At 36.7% G+C, this 26,948-nt stretch overlaps 1 long non-coding RNA gene across 1 annotated transcript; it reads right to left on the bottom strand.

Moving 5' to 3' along the window:
* Positions 1–108: 108 nt before the first annotated feature.
* LOC308187587 lies at positions 109–26,793 on the bottom strand. Its single transcript, XR_013944800.1, has 3 exons — positions 26,149–26,793; positions 11,773–11,911; positions 109–2,599 (listed from the first exon to the last, which is right to left on the bottom strand). It is a non-coding gene; the product is annotated as an uncharacterized lncRNA (long non-coding RNA).
* Positions 26,794–26,948: the final 155 nt, after the last annotated feature.

The following is a 26,948-nucleotide window of genomic DNA, read 5'->3' as shown; positions in this document are numbered from 1 at the left end:
CCTGCCTGCTGAGGTGGCACTGATGTGAAGCAGGAGTAAGTGACTCTTCTCACTTACTTAGACTTGTGACTCTCTCTGAATTGTTACTGAATTTAGTAGGAAAGATGAAAATCTGCTTTTTTTTTTTTTCTTTTTTTTTTCCAGGTCTTTACTCCCATTGGAATATTCCTATTTCATTGTCCTTGTAACCAAATGGCACAAAAAAAAACGTATCTATTCTGAACTAGAGCTAGAATTCCATTTCTCTCCCACTCAAAGGACTGTTGGAGAACTATATTTTTTTTTTTTTAGTCACTTGACTCTTCTGGATACAATGACTTAATTTCAAGAGCAAAGGCAAAAAATTATCAATAACTCTTGTCACCAAAATCCTGCTTCTCTCTTAGGAGGTCAGAGAGGCACTGCTGTTTGGGGAGAAGGAAGCATCAATTGCCTCAAGATTTGAAGATCTGCTTACTGGATGAATGGTTTAACTGCCAGCCTAGACAGGGAGTGGAATTTATCACCACTTTTCAAACTCATTCCCTTTGGTGCTTATTCCTCCAAGGTGTGTAGGCTCTCAAAATCAGCATCTCACTCTTTTCATCTGAATTCTTTCACATCAAGATTTTTTTCATGGAAACTAGCTACTTGCTCTCAGCTGAGTGACATATATATGAGTTCACCATACCATATTCATTTCCTTGGCTCAATTAACCTTGTCTCATGTAAAATGTAAAAGAAGGATGATAAAAACTGGGACAGATTTCCAGGAAGATTTTTTCATTTTATTTTATTTTATTTTATTTTATTTTATTTTATTTTATTTTATTTTATTTTATTTTATTTTATGTTTAGATACGTTTGAAGACTGAGAACAAGGCTGTATATGCAGATATAAAGATTCATGTGTCAACCTATCCCATATTCCAGCTAGCCAGCTACAAAGCAACTTCAGTTCCAAGGCTGGGTGGTAGTGTTAATATGGCACTGAGCCCAAGTTAACCTCGTATCCAGAGACTCCTGATAAAGTGAGAGCATTGGCACCTTTGCAGTTTTTAAAGGCTTAAGACTGTATTTAAGTCACTCCCTTGGCCTTAGTGAATAGCTCCATTCAGTGGCAGGTGATTATCCTTAAGAGCAAGACCTGTACGCACAGAGATAGAGAGCTCGTAGAGACACCCTACTGTGACTGTTTTTTTGGCAAGTCTCACCAGAGACTTTGGCAGCCTCTCCTCTAAAGTGATACTGTGCTTTTGCATGGCTATATTCTTCATGCAAACTAATATCACTGCCAACTCCAAGAACATGAAGAACTGATAATAATTATTGTTTTCACTGCTGGATAGCAGAGAACAACTGCAATATAGAGAAATATCATGCTTTCTGGCTTTTTTTTTTTTTTTAAGAAAATGTATCTAATTGGTTTAGTTTAAGTAATAAAACCAAGTTATCTAACAACATATTTTAATTGCCTTTTCATTATATACATGTACATTTTGCAATGGATTACAATCTTTAATTAAGGTCCCATGTGGTTATCAGAGTAGTGTAATTAGTAACTTCCAAAAACAATGTTACACTTATGATTAGGAAATAATGTATTAGAAAAAAAAATAGAACAAAATAAAATAAAATGTGTAATGTCTTAAAGATATATATACTTTTTTTAGGACCAAACTAAATGTTTCTTTTATTATTTTTTTTAAACTCTATTAAATGTTCGACAGAATGTAATGTTGGCAGATATGCATTCCTATTATTTCAAAGATGGAAATTGTTTACTTGCTTGGATTGAAAATGTCTCTTCACAGTATTCCTAATGCAAGTTTAATCTGACCTCCTCTGGACTACCTCATGAAGTTTTAATTCTGAAAAGAAGAACAAAACAGGGTCTACAAAAACTGTGAAAAAGAAAAGAGATCAAAGGAAAAGAGATGGAAAGAGATGTAAATGGAAAAGGAGCAATACATCATGTATTCTCGATGTTACCAGTGGAAATTATTTCCAACTTTTATAGCAATGATTTATCATTTGTGTGAAACTTAAAATCTAATAATAATATTGGGCAGGCATCTGCCTAATTTCTATTAGGGTTAACAGCCGTTGCAGTGGGAATACGCAGAATTTTAGTACTTGTCCACTCATAGCTCTTTGCAGCACATTCTCTTTGTAAACCTTGTTGGCCAAAATCATGGAGGAAGACCTGGAAGACCTGTTCACAAAAGGAAAAGTCCCCATGTCTAAAAAAAATAATAATAAAATAATAATAGTAATAATAAAAGTCTCTGAAAAAGTATTTCTCTGAGTTCTCTGAGACACTGAAAACTTTTGCCGGCCTAACTAAAAACTTTGTTCTGACAAGCAAGTACAATTTATTCCACTGTGTGAGCAATGCCGTGGTGAGAATGCAGAGAGCAGTGACGTTTCTGCTAGGCAAGGTGAGAGTTCCCATCTCCTATAACTCTGGGTTGTGATATGGGAACAGTTTAGACTGCCAACAATATGCGTGTTAATGATTAGTCTTGCTTCCAAGATCTCAGCAGCAGATGACTCATCTCATGCATCACAGTAGTTCCTAACCCCTTGATACTGGCTAGATGCTAGACAGATTGGAGACCTGTTGGAAAAAAAAAAAAAAAAAAAAGTTATTACAGAACTCTAAATTATGCTGTATTCTAAATGCAGTAAGGCTGACAAGGCCTTGTAGGTGGCAGATGTCATTCTTACCATATGAATCTTCATTGCTGAAATTCCCACTCTAGCTCTTTTTGACTCCAAGTCTTTTGTTAACAAATGAAAAACAGGAACTCTAATTTGATAATTAATTTTCACATCAAGTATTTTTGACTCTGTGCCTTTTGTTTACTCATAATTCCATGCAGGTTTTTTTTTGTTGTTTGTTTGGTTTTTTTCTGTTGTAAGGGCTGAGAAACAAGGGATAAGCAAACAATGATGTAAGACCTAACCACTATTTATGTTCATTTTTGGTTGCTGTCTCCTACATGTAATCGACATATATCTGTTTGTTTGCTTGTTTATTATTACAATTTTAAATTATTTGGGCTACAAACTGGAAGCAAAGGAGGATACTGATAATTTCTTCCATTGGTTCTCCTGTAATCCCCATGGCACCAACACAAGTCTGTGTTTTTTATTTGTCTTCAACAATCTACTGATCATATATTTATCTTAGTTCTCTTACCCTGATGGAGGAAAGCCTTTGGTATTTCCATGGGAAATTATGCTTTATCAAAAGGAGTAGAATTCAGAAGTTTTCACTATCCCAACGACAGGGAGTGTATGGTCCTAAAAGTTTCAATTTAGCACCTTCAACTCCACAATCCCTCCAAATACCTTTTGTCTCAGATGGCATAACTGAATTATTTAAGTAAATAAAACTCATTGATTTGTCTTCAAGTTAATTTAAATTTGCGTGCTAATATTTACAGTTCAACACTGTAGAAGGATTTGCATGTGTGCCTTTAACCTTATTGCTTGTGAGTTAATCTATCGTAAGGCGTCACCTCCTTCTACACATCTAGTTTCACTCAGAAAGAATTCCTGTCTTTTCTGCATCAGCAGGAGCTTTGGAGGTGACGCTATCTAATACTGGCAAAAGACTTAGAGTTAAAGGGAAAGAAATTAACCAGACCCAAAAAGCTATTTCTGAAAGGTCTCCCAAGAGTCCATATCATCTGATTCTCAGAAAAAGGTACCCTATGAAAAGTACATGTCTTTGAATAGAGGAATACTTTTAGCAGTTTGGAAGATTTCAATACAAACTAAAATTTTAGTCTTACTTTGAGTTCCTTATATGGAGGCATTATTATTTCTCTGTTTCTACATTTTGCTTGATACATCCCAGGGTTGTAATTGCCTTTTAAAGGAGAAGCTGCATGAGGGAGTGTCATTCCCTGATAGACTATTATAGCTAGTTCTTACTTTTTTTTTCACTCCTATCTGATCTAGCTCCCAGCTTATTACTCTCCAAGAAAATGATACTGTACTCAACACAAATATGTTTTGTTCTTCTATATTGCAGTCACCTATGTAATCCATTTTTTCTGATATTATGATCTTCATTGTACTGGTGACCCCTCACAGTGCTCTACAGTTCATGACATTTACAACTAGGTCATTAATAGAATATTGAAAAATTCTCATCTGTGATGTTCCTGGATCTTAATATTTTTTTCCTTTCAACTCAAAACCTTTTCTCTAAGCAATGAGCCCTTGCTGTTTTTATTAACAGAATTATTTTCAGATGTTCTCAGACAATAATACAAATCACAATAGAGATTGTCTTGTGGGAAAAAAACAACTTTCATACGTACAATCAGGTGGCAGCTCTGATATGTCACTGCCAGGATGTCCCTGAGCTATTCAGTTGTATTTTCCACTAATTTAGGAACTAAAAAACAAAAAAAACACTAGCTCTTTTCTTTTTTGGGCGGAGGGGAAGAAAATATCCAAAACCAGTAGCAGCCCAACACTTGAACAAAACATGAACAAAAATCTAATAACTGGAGAATAGTTTAATTGAAGACTTAGTGATTATAGGCTATGTCTACATTAGGAAGCAGAATAGTGCAATACGGGTGAACCTGTAGAATTAAACTATTAATTCCAGAGATCTATCTGCTGAAGTATTAGCATATAAAATGGGGTGCTTCTGACAAGCTGCAGTCTTATCCTGTGGACTGAATGCCCATTAGTAGCTGAACTGGGGGTATGCCATGCTCCTGTGGCACATTTCCCAGTGTAACGCCATCTGCAAGGAATCCAAGTTACATGTTCCTAGCGTACTCCACAGTGTGAACCAAAACATATGGCTTTTGGGAGATGATCAGAAGTTTCACTTCAAGTGAATGCTCTTAATACAAAGTACAGTTCTAATGTTGATGCACCCAGAGACACAAAAGAAGTAAGGCTCTTCATTGTTACCTAATTTACCCCTGTAAGAACCTTAATGCCAGATTTAGAGTGTTACTCTAATACTGGCTAATCCCAGGAGTTTTTAAAGTTCCTGTTTAGTCAAATCTATGTTGTAAAGTTTTTCATGTGTCTTTAATTCCATTGTGAAGGCAGTTAGAACAGGCCTAAGCCCCTTCCGAAATCACCTATATGCCAACCCCCCCCCCCCTCCCCAGCCCCAGGGTCAGCTTTCTTCACCCATCTTCCATGTAGACCATATAAGGGATTAAAAGGTATTCTTCAGCCATCCCTGCACTAATTACAAAGACTAAGAAAATCATAGGGTGAAAAATCTCCCTAGAGATAAAGTCACTTACTGTGTACTGAATTTGACAGGTAACAAGACATCAAGGTAAATCTGTATCTACGAACTCTCCATTTTTACCAAAGATACAGTTACACCCACAGCTCTTATGACATCCTGAAAAAGTCGTCTTTGGATTTGTGTTAGCTACTTATATAAGTTAAGAGAACTAACATACCTTTCTTTTCAGAGTCTTATATAAATTTAAATTTTGAATGTTTTTTATTTGACACCTTTCATATAATTACTAGCTTGTTTAAATATCACTTTGCTATTGCCTGAGGTAAATGCAGTAGAAAATCACTACATTCAATGTTACTGTCTTAGAGTTTCATCCCTTCTGTCAAACTGCAACATTTTTTTAATTCTGCAGGATAATTTTTATTTTATTTGTAGTTCATTCCTAATGTGGATGAATAAGTCATAGGCTATCTACTTGCAGTTATAGGATGTTTCCTACATCAAGTTTAAAAAGGATCTCTGCATTTTTGTCCTTGTCAGATATTTTTTTCCTCTCCACAATGATGAAATGTAGAAATATATATATATATATATATATTTGTATTTAAGTGATTGATAGTCAAACCAACTGCTGCTCATTCTACATCAGATTCTCAAACTTAATATAGACCAACTTTATGGGAAAAAAATGAGCACATACTTAAATCAAACTTTTGCTTCAGAAAAACTTGGAGTGAATTCAAAAGGTGGGTGCCGAGCAGGAACTCTGCATTCATATACAACAGCTGCAGAACAATACAGAACAGTGCTTGAAGTACTCAATAGTAGGGGTAACTGAGCACGCACTTCTTTACCTATTTTACATTAAACTGCCATTAGATAAAAAAACATGTGGTGATGGCAAGAATATAGACCAGAATACAAATACGGCTTCTTCCTACTGAGTGCAGTATCTTTTGAAATAGGAAAAATAGGTTTAATTCCAAGTCTCCAGCTTCTATGGCAATTGCCCTAACCACTAACCATGCTACTGTGTGAAAGGCAGCCTCATCCAGGCAGCTAACTGCATCTTAGAATTGGAAGGGGAAGGATATTTACACACAATTTTTTGGCATTTGTAGCTGACTGGTCTTAAAATCACTCTACTCAGCACTCCAGCATTTGTATATTCTATTCTTAGGTGCCTAATTCAGCACAATGAAGTCAGTTCATGGGATCAGCAAATAACCTGTGCTGACACATATGCTTTCATTTGGAGATGGTCCTTAGGCTACAACTACTGCATTAGGTGTCTACATCCAAAAGTTTTGTACCAGTGACCTTTGCAAATCTCTGATATCACTTAGGAGGTGACTAACATTTCCACTGGTAAAATCCTCACTATAACTAAGCTATTGCCAGAGGCCATGCATATTAACATCGAACTTCTGACAGCATTAAATTGGTTGGTATCTTGATCATTAGATTCAAAATTCATAAAATAGACATTACTCAGTGTACTCAGTAGCAAGCCTGACAAATATTCTGAGTATTTCAGCTGTACTGGAATATCTACAAGAGCTGTTGACAAGTCCCCACATCAGCCAAAGCCAGGTGGACCTGTCTTGATTTTTTCCTTGGAGTGACCACTCTGAAGGGGAATGGAAACACAGAAAAGCCAGGCTTTAATAGTCTTTCAACTACAATAGCTGGTTTTGTTTAAACCAAAAACAAACAAGCAAACAAACAAACAAAAAAGACTATTATATAGTCTTTCAACTACATATATATATTACATATATATATGTATTACATATATATATACATATTTACATGTATATATATGTGTATATATATATATATATAAAGAAAATATAAAGAAAGAAAAAAAAAAAGATAAGGAAAGAAAAATAAGTAAAGAATTTATAAACAGTTTTCCCACAGCCCAGCTCCCCCATGATCTTAAAGGCAGGTCTTTACTTCTACACTTTTCATCCAAAATGGCAGCTTCCTATCTGCAGAAAACGGTACAGTCCTCTGCAGTTAGTATGGACCTTGTTGCCTTGCTTCTGTCACCCCCAAAGCCTTTAACAAGGCTTTTAGCCTACCCAGGACCTGCAGGATCGTTATTAAGTGCTGTATGCATCACTGCTTCCTATTCCTTTTCTCTCACCCTTGTGCCTGCTCAGATACTCTCTAGAAAAGGTCCAAACTCCCTATGGAGGGAATCCACAAGGCCCACTCATTTTGAATTAATATAAATGTAATTTTGAACAACAATTTAAAATGACTGACTGAATGAATGAAATTCTCTGAAGTACTTACAGGTGTGTTCCTTACTCTAAGAAAATGATCTTACAGCAAGCAAACAAACATTCTAGGTCATCCCATTTCTTCATAGCACAAGAGTATTTGCTATTTCCTTGTTCAGCACACTGGCAGTTTTCTATCCCAGGTCTATCAGTCCAACACACCTCTGCACTGCAGAACAAAGATAGCATCTAATTCTGCAACACTGCAGGAATAGTCAGGGGCTGCAATATTCATTTGTACAACTGCTTTTCTCTAAAGAATGATGCCCAGCAGCCTAGAGTGCTTAAAGAATCATTGATATCATTGTTACAAAAATTGTTTGAGACACAAATTAAGAAAAACTGAAAATTGAACCTATATTCAAACTGTTTATCTGTGTATTTGTTTGATTGTTTAAATTTAGTACTGCCAACAATCTTTACCAGGCTGGTTTTATAAAGGGAGTTTGAAGCTACTGATTTTAAATGGACATTATTGGATCTCATAGGAGTAATGAAAAAAAGATTCTAGGCAGAATTGTTTATCCATTGGTATTCATCTCTTAAAGCTTTCTGTACTCTGTGATAATGTGACCTTTGTATTTTCTATTGACCACCAGACTTGTATTCAACATAATGCAGTATTTAAATATTAATGTATTAATTCATATAACTGTACTATATGTTATCTTTTTGTTCCATTTTAATCTTAACTTATACTAGAAAGTTTAGATTTGAAAGAAATGTGAAATATGTCCTTGAAAACTTGTAACTATAACTTATAAATATTACAAAAACAATAATTTTGCATCAGTATGGTGAACAAGTAGCAAAGTGCCTGAAGAATATAAATTGAATGTTCTCTGGAAGAATTGGTAAAGGTTAAAATTCATCATTTTAACTGATAGGCTTTCTCTGGGAAATGACTAATGCAGTGAATACAAAATACTACAATAATTTTGTTTCTTCTCAATGTTTATTTTTTTTCTTGAAAAACAATAATAAACCATATCTTTTTTTTTCCATTCATTTTGGAATTAAAGTTTGCTATGATGCTTGTCCTCATACACAATTGATACTTTTTCCACTTTAAATGGAAATGTTTTATCTGAATGGAGTGAACACTTCTGACCATTTCAGGAAAGGCTGCAATCTGATAGGAAATGCGCTGTGACTTAGATCTTTTCCTAAAAAGACCTAGACAAGGTATGAAGACTGGTTGCTAAATACCACATTTACTATCACAGTTTCCATAGTGATTTTCAGACTATAACAGGCTGGAGGCTAAACTAGAAAAATAGGCATAAATACAATTTATGCTAGTAATAACAGCAGTATTTAGAAGCATCTGTTTGTCCTAGTCACTGCACCAATACCAATAGCCAATACCTTTTAGTTTCAAGGTATTACTAAGTGAAGTAGAAAGGTATTGCCATCTTTCTATAGATAAGAAATTGAACTACAAAGAAATTAAATGACATTTTTTTTCCACAGTTATATAGGAAGACTGTCACAAATGAACCCAGGTCAGTTGAGATTTGGTCCAGTATTAAACTGGACTTCAGTTTTCCGTCAAGTATCTTTACTTTCTTTAGCTGTTATTTAAACTTCAGATTAACTTCCAGTGCTGACAGCCTGAAGCTGACTTCTATGTAAACTAGGTATCAATTTGGGAAGATTAGCTAATTCCAAGTATGAGGATATCATAGAATATATATGATACCTAATACCATATGATATATGGACCAAAGTATTGAAGTAATATTATTAAATATTACTTAAATATTATTAAAGTAATATTAAGTAATATTATTTCTTTCTACCATGTCAATACGTCTGTCTACAGAAGACACTTAGTACTGTGCACTTTGTTCTTTTGGGTTGCAAAACAGATTTTTAGTTGCTTTGCCAAATTTAGGATTACTAGTATGATTGGTCTGTAGTAAAAGAGGGCATACAGGGTCCAGATTTGTACTTAGCATTGCTGGCACTCTGACTACCACTAATTCAAACATTCACAGACTTTCTCCATTAGGTAATCATCGCCCACCTTGACTGTCAGGCATTCTGTGATCCCCAAGAACAAACTCTGTGGTAGACAGACCCAACAGCTTGTCATGGAGCACCACTGTGATAAGCTAAAAAACGAGCTGCAGACACTTGTATCTAAACTCCATGTGCAGAGTCTGTACAGTAGCACTGGAAGTTATGGACAGATTTTGCCTTTTTAATTCACCTTCAGACAGATGTATCCCCCCAGCTCAAATCCCTTAAAAGTTCACCACAAAAGGCACAATGACTCTGAGTGTGTGTTTGTATGAAGTTCACCCTTAATCTTTACATGAGCTAAGAATTATTCCTGCTTCCTTTACATCTTTCTCTCCCCCTCTCTCTCTCTCTTCCTCTCTTTTTTCTCCTTTCTGCAGGCTATTCAGATAAGGATTTTCATTGTCACTGTTCCCACTTTACTCTGAATAAGTGGAGTCTATGGAAAAGTAAAACTCATAAAAGAATGACTTGCAAACACTGATGGCACCATTGGACTTGAATTTAAAGCTATCACACAAGGACACTGTTAACATTTATCCTTCTCTCTGTAGGCCGACAAATTAAAATATTACTTGAAGTCTTGGATCAGTTTCTGCTACAGCATTTCATTTTGATTGATGTCCCATATTAATATCAGTGATGCTAGTTAGCTTTAAGACACCCCAAAGGGTAGTCAACTAGTTAAAACTCCAAATGAACCTCATGCCAGCTGTTTAGCCCCTTGAAAGTTTTGCTGAACATTGACAGAAGACCTTATCAATCATTACAATTAAGTACTTTCAGACTGTCCCTTCTAAGGGGAGTCAGTTGAAGTACCATCTGCTATTTTGCTTTTAAAACTCACTGGCCTCCTTCTCTAAGTTTCACTTTTGAAATGTTGTTTCTTGTACAGGAGAGCAATGAGCTGATGAAAAAAACTTTTTGTTTTAATAATCCGCAGTTTTTATGATGTGACATAATTTTTGCAGTGCTCAGGGCCTTTTGCAAATCAAAAGGAATCCAACTAAAACAGTAATTAATGTCAAATGACTAGTCACATACGGCCCCATTTAATTAAAGTTCTAATCTTTGATTAAACCTCCACACATGTTCCTGTGATTGCAAACTGTTGTCTGAAAAGAGAAAGTAATTGGGTACATAATCTATTGTGTCTTCTAACTGACACCTGCTAATTGTCTCAGGAGCAAATGGCAACAATTTTATTAGAAAGTTAAAAAGTATATCTTAAAATTGATTTTTATATTCAATTTTTTTTTCCTGAATTATATATTCCTGTATTACACTGTGATGATTTCTTTGTGAATTTATCCTTTCTGGGAGTTTTGTGTTAAGAAATTTATTCCATTGTCTTTCAAAAACATGCTTTCCTTTAGTAAATACAAAACGTGATTTACTGGTCTGTACTTTTAGTGTGCCGTTAATATGTAAAACTATTCATCTCATTTTTTTTTCCCCTAAATATTGACTAATCTGCACAGCAGCCATTGCAAATGAGTTTCTATACCCCAAGCTTGCAAGAAGAAATACAGGAGGAATAAGCCACAAAGATGACCTCGACAGGAATTCTGGCTAATTCAGAATTCCATCTGGGGAAAAACTGGCAACTATAACATTCTTCAGCATTATGGTGAAGGAGCTTATTCCTCTTCCTTTTCCTTTTGAGATCTTCAGGACCACCAGTACAAACCAGACTGCTGGCTAGGCAAAGAAAACTTGGTCTCACTGAAGTCAGTTGCAAAATAGCTGTTAACTTCAGTGGATGCAAAATTTTAAGGCAACGGTACCTTACTGAAAGGAGGCACTTGAGGTGCTCTTGCTTCCTAGGCCTATGGCTAACCAACTCTAGATTTTTTTCCTTTGTTTCAGGCATGATCATTTGCTGTTTACAGTTCTTCTGAACTGGAGTTGTGTTACTACAAATATATTGCTATCTCCAGCTAAAATTCCCAGCAGGTATTTTGTATTCTTTATGTCTTGCTTTACCAATATTTTAAAAAGCCCTTTGGCATGTTGAATGAAGTACTTCTGGGAAGAATAGCACCACTGTCTTTTGAAGAATCTTTCAAAGACACACATAATACCACAAGCCAACTGGTAGGTGAAGTGTGTCTGCAAATATTTTTTGGTTATGATGTTTTCAGGTGTAGTTGAGCGTCTCCTCCAGTCAAAAATAACCTACTTGGGTGCAATCATTTCTACCTTTCTAGAAACCCCAAACAAATCCAGACTCACCCTAGTACCTGGAAATGGTATGCCCATCACATCACAGTGGTTGTTGTGAAGGGGTCCATGTGGGATGTCCTGGGTGCGTCTTCTAACTGAACTCTAAAGACAATTCCAAGTTCACTGAACAGTATCTATCCTTTTTCATCTGTAATACAAACAAAGAAAGAAAATAACTGCCTTCTCTGTTTTACAGACGGAAAATTGTAACACAGCAAACCCATTCAAGATCACAGGGCCAATCAGTGTTAGAGACAGCAAACTAAACCTGTGTCACTTGCTTTCCATATTGCTGCTCTACTGTCAAAATATAAAAATAGCTGTTAATAAATGTGAATGTGTACAGACAGATAAAGATAAAGATGATCTAGATAGCTTTTGTGACTTTTACTACAGCAAGTCAGCTGCAGCATGCTGATAGAATAGTAAATAAACACAGCGGAAATCTTCAATACATTTTTTCACATATTCAGCAACTTTCAAATGTCCTAATTTGGACTCAGCTGGCCAAATAATATCTTTTTTTCCCATCTACAGTATCTTCAGCTATTCATCTCTTTTTTCCTCCCTGCTTCATGCTTTCAGTATCACTCATCTGCTGTGACCTCTTAGCAACCGGAACCTTCTTGCCTCAAATCTCCCTCTTCCAGTCCACTCCAAACACTGTGGCCAAGGTTATCTTTCTTGTTCACCACTCTGATTGTGTCATCTCATGTCTCAGTCTCTCAGGTGGTCTTCTGTCTCATTACACTACAAGGTCAAATTTGTCCTCTGCAATTTCAAGGTTTTGCAAGAGGCTGCCTTACCCTACGAATGAATTTCTCGCTCTTTCCTGGCTCAGTCCTGCCTACTGTGTGCATCCTTAGCTCATGCATGACTTCCTACTTTTTATTTCCCAAAACTTTTTTCAGTGCCTAAAATATCCTCTCTGCTCTATCATGCCAGCCAACCTCACTTTCTTCATTCAGGTCCCATCAAAGGATTCATTACTAAACACCTCCCCATTCACACATCGCACTGTGTAGTTTTGTTCTTTAGTGTTGTGAGTTGGGTAAGTTACAGAGAAACAAACCTGAAGATCCTAGATGCATGCCAAACACACTGCTCAGCAATCATTTTGCCATGTTGCAATTTCTTTCCTTTCTATCCAGTTTGTTTTACATACCATGCAAATTTGGCTGTAAGTGCTCTGGGGACAGAGTCTTGTTTTGAAAATTCCAGGCATTTGTGAAGTAGCACATATACCAATGACTCTGAAGAAATTATAATTACAGAACCTCATTTGTTATCTCGCACTACACTGTAAATAAACATACAAAGTAAAATATAACCTCACGAAGTAGCATACAAATATATTTGGATTAAGTAAATAACAGAAATGTCTCCAAATGTTTCTTCCAGATTTATACTCATGCAAAGGGAAAGGAATAGTCTTATTATGTGTGAGTCAGGTATAATTGACAAATTTGATTCCCTGACCAGATTGCCTTTCCTCTCTTTCAAAGATTGACCACAGCCAGATAATACATATTTAAATCACAGCTTGGACTTTATCATGGACTAAAGCATATTTGTAGGAGTTCCCTTAGGCAAGGAGCATTTCAGCTTCTTTATCATATAAATCTTTCCCATAACTCAGCTATAAAACAACTGGATTCTATATCCATTTTCAGTTCAATTAATGTCTGTGAATCTTTACCACTGATGACATTATAATATCAAAAGCATCTAAGGACAACTGCTTTCAGTTTTATTGACAGAAGTAGTGAGAAACAGAAGAAACTTGCAGCAACAAATAAGCAATTCCTCTTTCTTAAGAAAATGGGGTGCATGTGATTTATTTGTTTGAGCTTAGATATGAAAAGAACTAAACAGGAGGAAAAAAAAGTACAAAAACAAACAAACAAAACCAATGCCTGGCCACATAAGGTTTGCCTCTTGATGTACAATTAACTTGATTAATTAGCAGTATGCTTCTTAAACTGTAACATGTAGATAAGTGAGAAAAAAATCCCTTAAAAAAATCTGTATTTGATGCTATTATGGGAAAACAGGAACCCCCTCCCCAATTTATCAAGGTAATTGAAACAGCAAAAGAGATAAAGATGTGTCATCATAAAGGGATATAGAAATTAATCTCTTTGAGAGCTCAGCATGTTACGTTGATCATTGGCTGCCTAAATTCAAGCATGCATTCATGTTATTTGTGACATTCACTCCAAACATCTGGAGACGTAGACTATATAACATATACCAACTCATCATCTGTCTATTCTAAAAACGTTGATAAAAGTTTGCTTATTCTTTCTTGGAAATATAGCAACAGTGCTGGAAAAATTGACATCTACAATTAAAACCTTTTTACCTTTAAAATTGATGACACCTGTTAATGTCAGTTGTGATTGTATTGATCCTACTAAAAACGTATCAGAGATTCCACTCTCCACTCTGTGGTGCTAGTGAGTCAGTGTTGATAATAAGTCTAAATATTTTGATTGAAAGTGTTTCAAAGAAAATTCATAATCCACTCAACAGACTACTCTTTCTTTTGTAGCATATCTCTGAACTAAATTAGAGTAATATTTCAGTGTTGCAGCCTCATATATTTACACACAATTTTAAATAAGTTACACTAGCTTTTACTGGGATATTTTACTCCATCTGACGCGGAAGAGACCTTTTGATGCATTCATTGCAAACTAAATCATTGTTCTGCTTGCCTACATTAAGCTAAAATAAGTATTTTCAGTATCACAAGGTGTACTCTTACTTCCATGACAATCAATGGCAATGTTCTATCTGATTTCAGAAGGATGAAGACAATTCCCCAAATTTAAGTCCTCGCTTATCTGCCTCCTAGACTTTCCTTTCTAATGAATTGAACACATTTATTCACTGCAAATTACTCAGTTGTTTACTTGACTGCAAATAAACATCATATAATTGAAAATGAATTATTTTATGCTTTTATGAAGTGTTGCATGGGCAGAAGCAATCATGTAAAGCGATTCTGTCATTTTTACTTTTTTTTTCTTTTCTTTTTTTTCTTACTTATTTATGTTTTTAAGATATTTGTCCTTGTGTCTTAAAGATTAGGATCTGCCAATAGTCATAACTGGTTTGCTCATGGGTCTCATTTTCCATGTTGTGGAACACAGCACTTTTCCATTTAACATTCCATTTTTGTCCCTGTGTAATTTTCAGTCCTGTGGCATTTAGAAAGGCTGACAAAACCTCGATATTTGTTTATTCTGCAGGTCAATATTCCAAATAATTGTCCTGACATATTAAAAAAGTTAGTTGCATTATTGGTAGCCTTGTCACCAGGTATTTACCCCACAAAAGGGAAGAACATGTTTTTATCATTTTTATCTTTTAAAGTGTCTAGATATGCTTAATATCAGAAAGGACATGCTAAACCCATTGTTCAGTAGGATAAGAGTTAGGCCTAAGTTATACTATAGATGACTATGAAGTGATTTAATTAATTTTAAATGTATGCCAGTCATACATACTAGCAAGTCCCCCAAAGTATTAGTATTTGACTGACTGATTATTAATCATCTTTTTTTCCTGTTATGTGATCGGGTGTGAACATTAAATATTGTTGTTTTTCTTTTTGGTCCATTGACTGGAAAGAGAATGTATATATTGGAGACCATCCACATCTTGTACACTAAATAATAACACTTAAAAAGAATACTTCCACCAAACAGAATAAAGAGATGAAGTATTAATCTGCAAATAAACTTTCTTAGTAGAGGTTTTGTATAAGTATTGTTTAGGCCTGCCAGCTGTAAATTGGTGTTGTTTCTTATTTTAAACTCATTGAGCTAGACAGTGTAAACAATTTGGTCTCTCTGTGGTCTTTCAAAATCCTCCTGTGAATCTTCTCTATATTTTTTTATTATTATTATATAACTTTTATTTTATGCATTTACTGTAGAATAAGTGGCTTTTCAGATATTTGGGCCTAATTCACAGAGTACTGTAGCCAGTTGCTCTTTGAGACTGTTGCTGTTTACTACAGGACAAAAGATAATGCCCCCTGTTTGTGAACTTTTTCCATAAAATCTGTAAATGAAAGAGCTTTCTATATGAATAATTTAAGAATAGTCACATGATAAAATTTAGAATTCTCCTCACCCATTGGTTAGGAGAGAGAGAGAGGGAGAGGGAGGGGAAAAGGGAGAGAGAGGGAGGAAGGGAGAGGGAGAAGGAGAGGGACAGGGAAATGGAAACTGAAACAGAAATGGAAATGGAAACGGAAAAGGAAACAGAAGGAGTGGAAGTTCTAAGGAAGAACCTGTGATTCAAAGTTCATGAATTAACTAAACTTGTCTCCATATCATTTCAGTTGTTTGAGGACTTCTTTGATTTTTGCATCATATGGGACTAATGATCACAAGATGATCAGGTACATGAAGGTTTAAATCTGGCTGTACTTTGATGATCCTTTAGTAGGAAAGCACAAGTGCTTGTAAAATTATTGGTGATAAATTACCAAACTTGGTAAAATTCTGCATGAGAGCAGAATCAGGATCACACCTGTAATGCCAGAGTGACAATTTATGTCTGCAAAAGAAGTGAACGCTGTGCTAACACGATTACAGCCTTTAATAATAAAGACAATGATCAGGAATGCCTCTTTCTCTTAGGGAAGAAAATAGCAAAGCAATTTAAAATGTACTTCTTCAGCAGTTTTGTATATGATTATGTATAGTAATAAGAGCTCAATAATATCTGAACTCAGAAATTTTGGTGACCTAATATATTTCATACAGCTTAGGTCCCTGACACCACCTATTAGAAGTGATTTTATCTTTCTTCTGGTCATATGTGGCCTTCTCTTCTCTGTTATACAGGTTTTTGATGGACATTCACCACTGTAGCATTAGAGTATCTAATATTAGTGTAGCAAGAAGTACAAATTAATCTAGTCTAAATTTGTTCTCCCATCACTGCCTCAAAGAAAAAATGTGTTGGAATTAGGTTACTGTTTTGTCTGAATAAATTAAAGTTACCTACGAATACATTTTGCTGTGTATTTGCATTAAAACAAGCGTAGTAAAGAGGAGAGCCTTCCATCTAAAGCAGAAACCTGCTGAGGTGTAAAATGGCCATTGTTTCTTGTGGGATTTAATTCCACTGTATCGGGTTGTGCGGGTGGAAAAATGATATGCACTTCACTTGGAAGAGAGAAGCAGCAATACTGATAACAAAGCTTATGCAACTTAACAAGGATTTGATGATGGCATGGTACACCTGATTATACTTGGGAGATACGCTTATTTACACACTATGTAAAAGATGCTGTATATTACTCAAAGACACTACATGAAATACATTATGTGCTATATAGAGACTACATAAGGAACTGGGTTAGGTGATATTATATCAAGGAAACCCTCCCATTGAGTCACAAGATTCAGAGCAGACCCCCTTGCTTTCTGAACTTGAATGGATGAGGTAAGGAGCCTAGGTGTGGCTTAATCTGCTCCTAGTCACAGAGATGTCAATGTTTTATTTCTAAAGGATTATATGGATTATATGAATCCTTTATACTAAACTAAGATTATAAAGTGTGATCACAAAGCACCGTTCTAACACATTAGCATTCCGTTATGTTCCCAATCCACTTAGCAACTATCTGTAGTGATAAGGGCCCTCTCAGTCTGCAGAAGTAACCCTGGGAAGAATCCCTGCCCAAGGGGAGATCCTGGTTTGTAGCCCACTGTCATGTCCAGAGAGCTCAGAGGGCCCTATTTATGGGGTAAGATGATTGACTTATGGCCACATTTGCACACATATTAGTTTCTTCCAAATTTGGCTTGATATGGACTTTCTTCTAAATTTGGACAGCAGTGTGGTTAGTGTGTGTGGGATATGCATTGCTCAGATTAGCCCTTGGCTATTTGTCTTCTGTCTCCCGCAAATCCAGGATACAGCCATAGTGACCAGACACAGCCATTATGATTGCCATTGATGGTTATCTTCTTAGACCTGATTCTCTACTTAAGCTGGTGGTGGTATGTGTGTGCTGCAGAGTACACTGTCACATGGGTTTCTCCACTTTAGATGTCAGGTCCTTCTCCAGATAAACTATATTTATAGCAAACTGTTTTACTGGGGTGAAAAAAAAAAAAAAAGTGTCAACCACAGTCTTCATAAAGGACTTGGGCTTTTCAATACCTTGAATCATTAAGCACCTTCAGATAAGGGTGAGATGGGGATATTGACTGATACACCCCAAGACAGCCTTCATACTCTCACCCACCAGCCAGGAGCCCACATCAGGGAGGAGATGCACTGCAGCACTGTGTCAGCTGAGCTTCCCCTGCAATGAGGGTGCACAGCCTCATCACTGCAGACACGAGGATATAGCCAATGCCAGGTCACCCTTCACCGTAACAAAATGGCATATCTTAGCACCCCAGAGGTCTTTTCATGCCCTTGATTTGATATGCAAATTAAGTAGTTAATTGAGAATTAAATTTTACTTCTTCGGTAAAATTCTAAACAACAATCCTCCAAAAAGCAATTAATCTAGGTTTAATAGGAGTTACTGCATGTTAAACAGGAACTAGTTATTAAGACATAAGGAAGTAAAATATATATATATATATATAAATCAGTTACACAGTTTCTACATCTGAATAAATATATCTAAAATAACTATCCTGTTTTATTAATGTAACTGACTCATTAGATACAAATTAAACATCTGTAGTGTAAACCAAATCTTAATATAAAATATTACTCATCTTAATACAGTATCCTCCCCTTTACACTACAGTGGACACAGCTAGTGGAACAGGCAAATGCCAGAAGTTAGCCATTTAAATACTTAATGATTGTGCACATTAAATTAAAACGGTCTGCAACATACATTTTGTAGTATTTTATTTGCAATTCAGATGTTATCTCTAGATGTATGTAAAGCTGTTAAACCTGCTAAAAATTTAAGATACTATAATAAACAGAAAATTGTAGCAATTCTTTTATGTTAATTTATTGACACTATAAATTCTTCAGGGCAGCAGCCATGAATACACTTTCCTGTATAAAACTAAAAACTACAGATAGAACCATGCAATAGAAATACTAACTAGGATTTGTATTTGCATGGATTTTTTTTCTGCTTTTCTTCCTTCCTTTCATCCTTCCTTCCTCCTTCCTTTTTCCTTTCTTTCTGCCTGCCTTTCTCTATTTTTTATATCATCATTCCAACAGTATGTGCTATTATTTTAAAATTTCCATAGTGACAAGTGATTTTAGGTATTCATTGATAAGATGCCTTAAAGGTCCTGATTTCCAGGACGTGGGCACTTTGTTATTTTGAAAAGCCAAACCTCTTTAATATCTTTCATAAAGACGGATAAATTCACTGTTTTTATTTTTTTTTTCAGTCTCAAGGATACAGTATTTCATGTTTTAATTTTAGGATCTGTTTTTGTTTTTGCAGTATGTTAAAGGATTTTTTAAAGGTTAATTTTGCACCTTGGTTATTACATTTAGTTCTGGTGTTTTTTTAGTACTGGATTCTGACTAATCACTTATGACAAGACTGCAAGACAACCTTTTGCCTGCAGAAAGGGGGATGCATAGCAGCATCATCCCAGGAACAATCAGAGAAGGGAATTGTGACTTTTAGAAATCTAATTTCCTCTCTTGCTTGCCCCTGCCTCTAAGGGGGGCACAAACTCCTACTACTCTGTGCCACCAGCCAACTGTCAGGTCAGCTCATCTCAGACGGCCGATGTGTTGAGGGGATGAAGCCAAAGCCCTGCATGTCCTCAAGTGCTGGCTGCCAATGCCCCATCAGGATGGGGATGGGTGGCCCTGCGTAGGCTGCTGTCATCACTCTCCAGCTTTTGCCATGACCTGCAGTTCCACTAGCCCATGCCAGGAAGCAAACCCTCCAGTCTTATTTTCCTGCACATTGGGGAAAAGAGTGTTTGACAATCTTATTTGGTAATTACGCCACTGAAACCAGTATTGAGGTCTCAATTTGGTAGTCGAAAAATACAAAGCAATCATATGCTACTCCGTTATCCAGTTGTAGCTGTCCTGGACACATCAGGCAAAGAAACTGATCTTGTAACGCCTGTGAGCGCTTGCACGTTTATTGGAGGTTTGGCCCTCATTGGATCCCTCTCTCCATCAGAAAATGAAAGAGAGCTTCATACAAATAAATGGATTGCGCTGCATTTACAGACATGTCAAGCTTTGAAAACCTCATGCTCTAGACAGCCTTGCATTGCTGCTAATTGGTATGTTTTTCTTTAAAATGTGAAGATTCTAACCTTTTACTTGACAGATACGTGGGTAAAATGCCACACAACATTTTGAAAGCTCATCTATAGTCTGCTGTTTATGAGCCTTGTTTATGTTGGAGCTCACACAGGAGTACACAAATGAAAAGGGTTAGCAGGAACACAACTGAATGGTTAACTTCAAATAGATGTGTAAACTAGGAAAGAAAGGTTTTCACCTACAGAAAGTCTAAAGATGTTACTCTTTTTTAAAGGTAACCATACAAACACGACATTTGACTCAGTAGATTTCTTTTATCATTACTTATCCCTAGATGTATCCCTGGACTTTTGGGGTGGTGAATAGAAGAAGCAGTTTCATTACTTTTTTTTTTTTTCCTTTTTTCTTTTATTTTTTTTCCCCTAATCTTATGAAATTGCTACAAGGAGAGAGTAAATGGGATTCAGTTTCTCTGTAAGATTTAACAACAGAACTGTTTACAGTGTTGCAATCAGTCATGTTTAAAGTAGAGCTACTAACTGCATAACTGAATAAGGGAATACTTTGGAAACAAAAGGGTTGCATAACAGGCAAATTTAGCTTGTAGAATCTTTAGTGTGCACTGTATAAGAAATTTCATAAACCCTAGGGAGAGATTGCAATTTTGTTGGTGGGTGCAAAATGCTAACTTAGAAAAACTAAAACAACAAAAGTATGGAAATAACTGACAATCAAAAAGCTGGGTTAATTTTTTTATTCTTTTTCCAGTAGGAACTTCAAATTTATACACACAGATGGCTTTGTACTTATCGTTCATGCCTATTCTCTTCAGGAAACTAAGCACTGTACTAGAAAACCAGAAGTTTCAGTGAAGTTTCATTCCAGCTAGGTGGTAAGGGTAAGAATACCAGCAGGGGTGAATCACTACATAGCATTTTAAATTGGAATTATTTTGAAGTCTTCCCCAATTCTCTTCTTCCTGACACAACATGGAGGTGGCAGCACTGTCTCTGAATTTCCACAAAGACATTGGTCTTTTGTCTTTACAAACCAACTGCTGACCTGTCTGACTGATGCAACAGCATTCAAATCCTAAGCAGTGCTTTGAGAAGAAAAACTTTACCATAACTTCTTGGCTACTGCCAGTAACTATTGGCTCTGAAGCAACTGTAATACTGAAACACTTTAAAAAAAAAAAAAAAAAAGTGAAAAATAAAAACTTACCTTTCCATAAGGAGCAGTACCCTGATGATTAAAATCTGGGAAATTGTTTTGAAGAAGTGACCCAAATCTCCTGAAGCTTGAAAGTGTGAAATGTGGGAAGCCTGTGATGTTTCAGTTAAGAAAGTTATTGGTTCTGCAGAGCTAGCCAGAGATTCAGCTTGACTCAGCAACAATATCAGCCTGCTCTCAATAATATCATAACATAGAAGGTGCAGTTATTTTCTTCCTAAAAGGAGGTGCAGTGACACACTATGTTGAGATTTCAGTGAATTCCAAATTATTACCCTTATTATTAATGTCTCTAGGGACATTCCTGTGTAAGAAACATGAGAAATACCCAGCGGCTTCCTCACACTCCATTTGGTCAGTAATCTTGTTAGTTCGGGGATTTTTGTCATTGTTGTTGTTTTTATAATGAAGAGAGGAGAAACAGATTCTTTCCATACTTAAGCTTACTGCACGTAACTTTGAAGTATAACTTTGAAGTATATGGGGTAGTGTGTATGCTCCATGCCTGAGTTTCAGTGGGGTCCCAAAGGACCGTGGTCACACTGTATCAATGCCTAATTCTATATGATAATAGAGGTTTCAATATCATGTCTGTTCATCCTGATGTTATTCTCTGTGCGTTCTTTCTTTCCATTCAAGGTATGTCTTTGAAAGTTGGTATGCAGAGAAACAATATTCCAAGCAAAATGTCATGTGTCTTCCTTCCTTCAAATTTTGTATTAGTATAGTTAGGTAACTCCAGTTAACTGCTAGCTATTCGCTTTGGCTGTGACAAATGATTTGTTTCATCTGCACAATGTATGTCAGTTAGCCAGATCTTAGAGCTGGATTTGCTTCTACCTTTTCCATAAAGTAAGCACTACCAGCACTCCTACAAGGGTTTTAAGCTTCAAAGATCAGATTTCACTTCAGAATAAAGCTAAATAAATTGTTGTTTCTGTATTCTGTGCTAAATTAGACAAAATGTCTGAAAAGAGACATGAGAATCCAAGTCCTAAGCCACTTATCCGTGGCCTAACAAGTCACCCTTTCTCTAAGCTTTATGAATCTGTCTCTCTCTCCATTTTTTTTTTCTTCCTGGAATAACACAGGTATAACTGTAAATGTAATATGTCCCAGCAAGATGGAAGAAGTAGGTCTTAAATGTTTCAGTGACAATCTCAGGTTTATCCCCTTCTTGCCGCTTCCCTTTCCCTGAAGTGTTTCTAATAGCCCAATGCTCCACTTCAGCATCCTTTTTGAATTTCTGTCACTTCTTGGCTCCTGCCCTCCATTAGTCCACTAATATCATCTGCCCAAACACTTCTCTTGCCGTTACCTACTGCACTGTCAGTTCTTATTCCCCTTCTCAGTAACTATTCTCTCTTCCACGTCTTGCTGTTTAAATTGACATAAAACTACTTCCATGCAGAGCCACAAAAGTCATCTAATCTATTGTTCTGTTGGTACTTTGAAACAATACTAATAAATGGAAGAAATGTCCTTTTAATCTATGTAAGTTCTGCTACTTTGTCATGATGGGATGAATCAAATCAGTGGAAAGGTTTCTATCGATTTCATTGAGTTTCTGGACAGTAGTTCTCTTACATTTCTCTAGATGCCATACGATTTCTATTTTTTATTGTCATTTCAACTAATTTTCCTAGTACTAAAAGTAAAGCTTGCCACACTGTAACTCCTTGATCACCCTTTTAGTCTTTTTTGAAGATAAACAGATTTTGTAACTTTTAATCCTCACACATAGTAACTGATTTTAATGACAGCATATTTTTAACAGTTGATTTACTTCATTTTTAGATTCTGCAAGAACTCCTGATGACTACCATTTAGTTAGATACTTTCTGCTCTTTGAGAATCTCTTTCTTGACACCTCAATACACACCCACATCTCATCTTCGTTACTAAAAAGAAAGATGACGGGGAAATATCTTCATTTGCTATGAGTACTACAGTACAGAAATTTAATTTCTCTGCAATACTGTCTCATTTATAGCTGACCAACTAATAGGTCCACAAATTTTGTCTTATGGCTCCCCCATTTTGATAAAGCATATGTTTGTTTTTTTAGCATTTTCATTCTCTGATAGATGGATTATTTGTTCCTCAAATTCCTTCCTCCGCTTTTCTAATTTTACTTCTTTCTATTGTTTTCAAGATGATTGGATTTGGGCTTTCCCAATGATACATTTTAGGCTCAAATAACTTAAATATTGAACCTTGACATTTAACTATATTGATCTTTTCCTTGCCTTCCCATTTTCTTTTATTTGTTTAGGGATGTTTGTTCTGAGACTTTTTTGCTAAGTACCCTTCATGCTGAGACTAAAGATTTTTATTTGAAAACTTTTGATTGAGGATAATTCTTGTTTATATCCTTTTTTTTTTTTTCTTGGGGGGTGGGGGTGGGGGATGGGAGTGGGGATAAAGGTTTACCTGTTCTTGCTGAGAATAGAATAATAAACTACTAGATTTTATAACGAACATTCTCCCCCACCCCCCCCAAAAAAAGAAAAAGAATAACATTGCATTATGTTCATGTTTTATCAGTTTTTTTTTTTAAAGCTTTGTTTTGAGATAAGTCCTGTTATTTAGGTTGATGTGAGACTACAGCTTTCAATAAACAAACATTTCAAGTGTTAAAAATAGATTTCCAAAGCATTATTTGATTCCTCCATATAAAGATTACTGTTGGGGCTGTCATATTGGACTTTGATCCTTTGCTGAGTTTCTCCAGCATAGTGCATTTAATATATTTTCCTTGATTGGCCTGATAGTGTAATAGGAATACACATATAGAAGGATTATTTAAGATTTATAGTTTGTCCATGTATTAGCTTCTCCACACTACAGCTTTCTCACAAAACTGTTAATAAGTATTTTAAAATTCAGTTCATATTTTGTTTCTTTTTTTCAATCCATATTTAATATACAATGACATGGCACAGCATATAGGGATCATTGGCCCTCATTGGCATTAACTTCACACATCTTATTTCCGTTTTTTCTACGTGAAAAATAGAGCATAGAATAGAATAGAGCATAGAATTTCCATAGTATAGTGTAGAAAATTATGATGCTACTCTAAGCTATCAAATAGGTAGTGTGTGGTAGTGTGTGCTACAAATTTGACAGAAAAAGCATTTTAGATATGCTGTAAAATCATCGAACAAATAAAATATTCATTACTTGCACAGGTGGATTAAAATCAATAAATGCCATTTTGTTGCTATAAACTGTCTGATGTAACAAACATCAGCCTGGCTGAGGCACATATTCATATGCAGGAATAGTTTTTTTACCTGAGTTTTTCCAGTTAGGCACCTAGGTCTCTATTGGGATTAAGTGCCACAATTTTTAAAGATGTCAAGCTGATGTGATATCCAAGAAATCAGTTGAAATCGCTAATAATCATGCCTGAAAATGAGTATTAAAAAATAGGTCTGATGAAGTTAGGACTAAAACACACAGTGAATTGTAGGGTCAAGGGACAAGACCTTCACTTACGATCATCACCTGATAGTCAGTCATAGGTTTGAGGATCTAGTGTTGTGATTCAGAATTTATTTTCCCTCTAAGTATTCTATGCATGTTGTTGGCATCATTGGGATGTTGTAAGCTGCAAGGTGTTTGATGAAAAAAAAGGCAGAATTTACAAGCAAAGACTCCAGTTACTTGGATAAAGGGTTATATAGTTTTCCCTTTTAATTCAGAGTCCCGAGTACTTGTTTTACAAACTGCAGAGTGCCCTCAAATGTATTGACTTCATTGTGGAGTCAGAGTATTTACTGTGTAATGCTGAGTCACATAAAAGAGAAAGGCAGTCACTAGGCTATCGAAAAAAGTGATGGAGACGCTGGCCTCCTCGCCCAAAAAGTCAAATACATCTTTTTTTTTCTTTTTAATTATCTTTTTAACATAAGCAGACCAAGAGATACACTGCCAGAAGCGTATTACACAGTATATGTCACTGTAATGCTGAAATTGTTTTATCCTGCTGGTGCTCCACCTGCTCCCTCCTAAAACTAGTTATCGTGCACGTACATACGTAGGCACACGCGTGCACGGTACATACCCCAAATGCAGCAGTCTTGCTAGCACGCTAGAGGGAGCCATGACATAATTGCAATGACCACTTCTTTCCCCAGTTAGCAGAACTTGCATAGAAGATACCTGGACATCCTGAGACACCCTGCGGGCTTGGCATAGGCTACGGAATAAGGAAAAGAAAGCATAGCACTCAAATTGCGGTGATACGAGGTCTCCTGGTAGCTCAGGGGCTAACTCTGGTGTTTGTCACATTTTAAAAATAGTGCTGCTTTTTATAGGTGACTTTTCCAAATAAGTGACTTGGACGAATACACCGATTTTCATCAGCCAATCTGAAGCCTGCATTCAGAAAGCGAAGCCCATTTTGTAAACATATCCTTTATTTCGTCTGTCGCTGTCACGCAGAAAGTTGGCACGTCTGAGAGTAGTGATTTTACGCTGCCACTAATGTATGTATAGTTTATTTATACACCGCATTTTAACACAGCATTAGTTTTACAATGGTTACTAGCAGACTCGTTCTGCATGGCAAACTATCCGTTTCAAAGCTGCAAGGAGGTCTTCAGGATGGGAGATGGGTCTAGAAAGAACACTTATTGGGATTTATACATTAGTAAGACTTTCTCCAATGCGAATGATGTTTATGGACATAACTCAGATAGGGCTGGTTCTCCTATTGAGCAAGGCAGAAAAGCAGCTTCCTTAACCAAATCTTTTAAAAGCTGCTCCTAAAATAATTGCGAGGAGCGTCTTATAATTGCTCCAGAGTTGGTCTCTCCCCCCCCCCCCCCCCTTGTTTTTTTCTTCTCATTTTTCTTCCTTAAACCTTAAATGATTCATGCTACTTACACGCTCGTCACTCACAGCTCGCAAATGGCAGCTTCCCTTCGGCACTCCGGCAATCCGAGCTCTCAGCCTCCGGCCTCCCCCCGCGCCCCAGAGCCCCCCCAGCGCCGTGCCATGGGCGGAGGCGGGCGCCGCGGCCGCGAACCCCGCACCGGGGGCTGCCGCCGTGACCGCCCCCCCCTTCCCCGGGGGGGTCCCCCGTGTTCCCCGCGGGGATAGGAAGGATGAAAAACACTCGGGGCGGCTCCTGCAAGAACCGGGGCGGGGGCATGCGGGGAGGGGGCTCCCCATCCACCCGCCCTCCCCTCCCCGCAGCCCGGGGCTGTGCAGGTCCCCGAGAAGGGGAGAGGGTGGGGGGGGGACGGGGGAGTCCTCCCCGCTCACCTCCCTCGGAGCGATTTGAAGGAGGAGCGCGGCGGGGGTGTCACACCCGATACACACACACACACACCCCAAAAAAACTCGCGTCTCCTGTTTTTTTTTTTCCCCACCCGTCATCACGTAGGAGTTGTTAATACGTCTTAAAAATAAATAAAAAAATAAAAAATAAAAGAAAATAAAAAATAGAATAAAGAAAAAAAATAGAAATAAAAAATATTTTCAAAAATAAAAATAAAAAATAAGGAATAAAAATAAGAAAACTAAAAATAAATAAAAATGAAAATGAAAGAAAAAGAAAAAGAAAAAGGGAGGAAAACCGCGGCCGGGGGTGAAAGAGGGTGGTGAAAGGGGGAGTGAAGGGAGGGACGCGGGGGGGGATGAAGGGTGGTTGTGGATGGGGGTGTGCATTGGGGGTGCCCCCT

The sequence above is a fragment of the Anser brachyrhynchus genome, assembly GCF_964034855.1.
Source record: "Anser brachyrhynchus genome assembly, chromosome: 1".
Taxonomy (NCBI): Eukaryota; Metazoa; Chordata; class Aves; order Anseriformes; family Anatidae; genus Anser; species Anser brachyrhynchus.
Note: the sequence above shows the minus strand (reverse complement) of the source record. Positions and strands in the feature narration are given on the sequence as shown.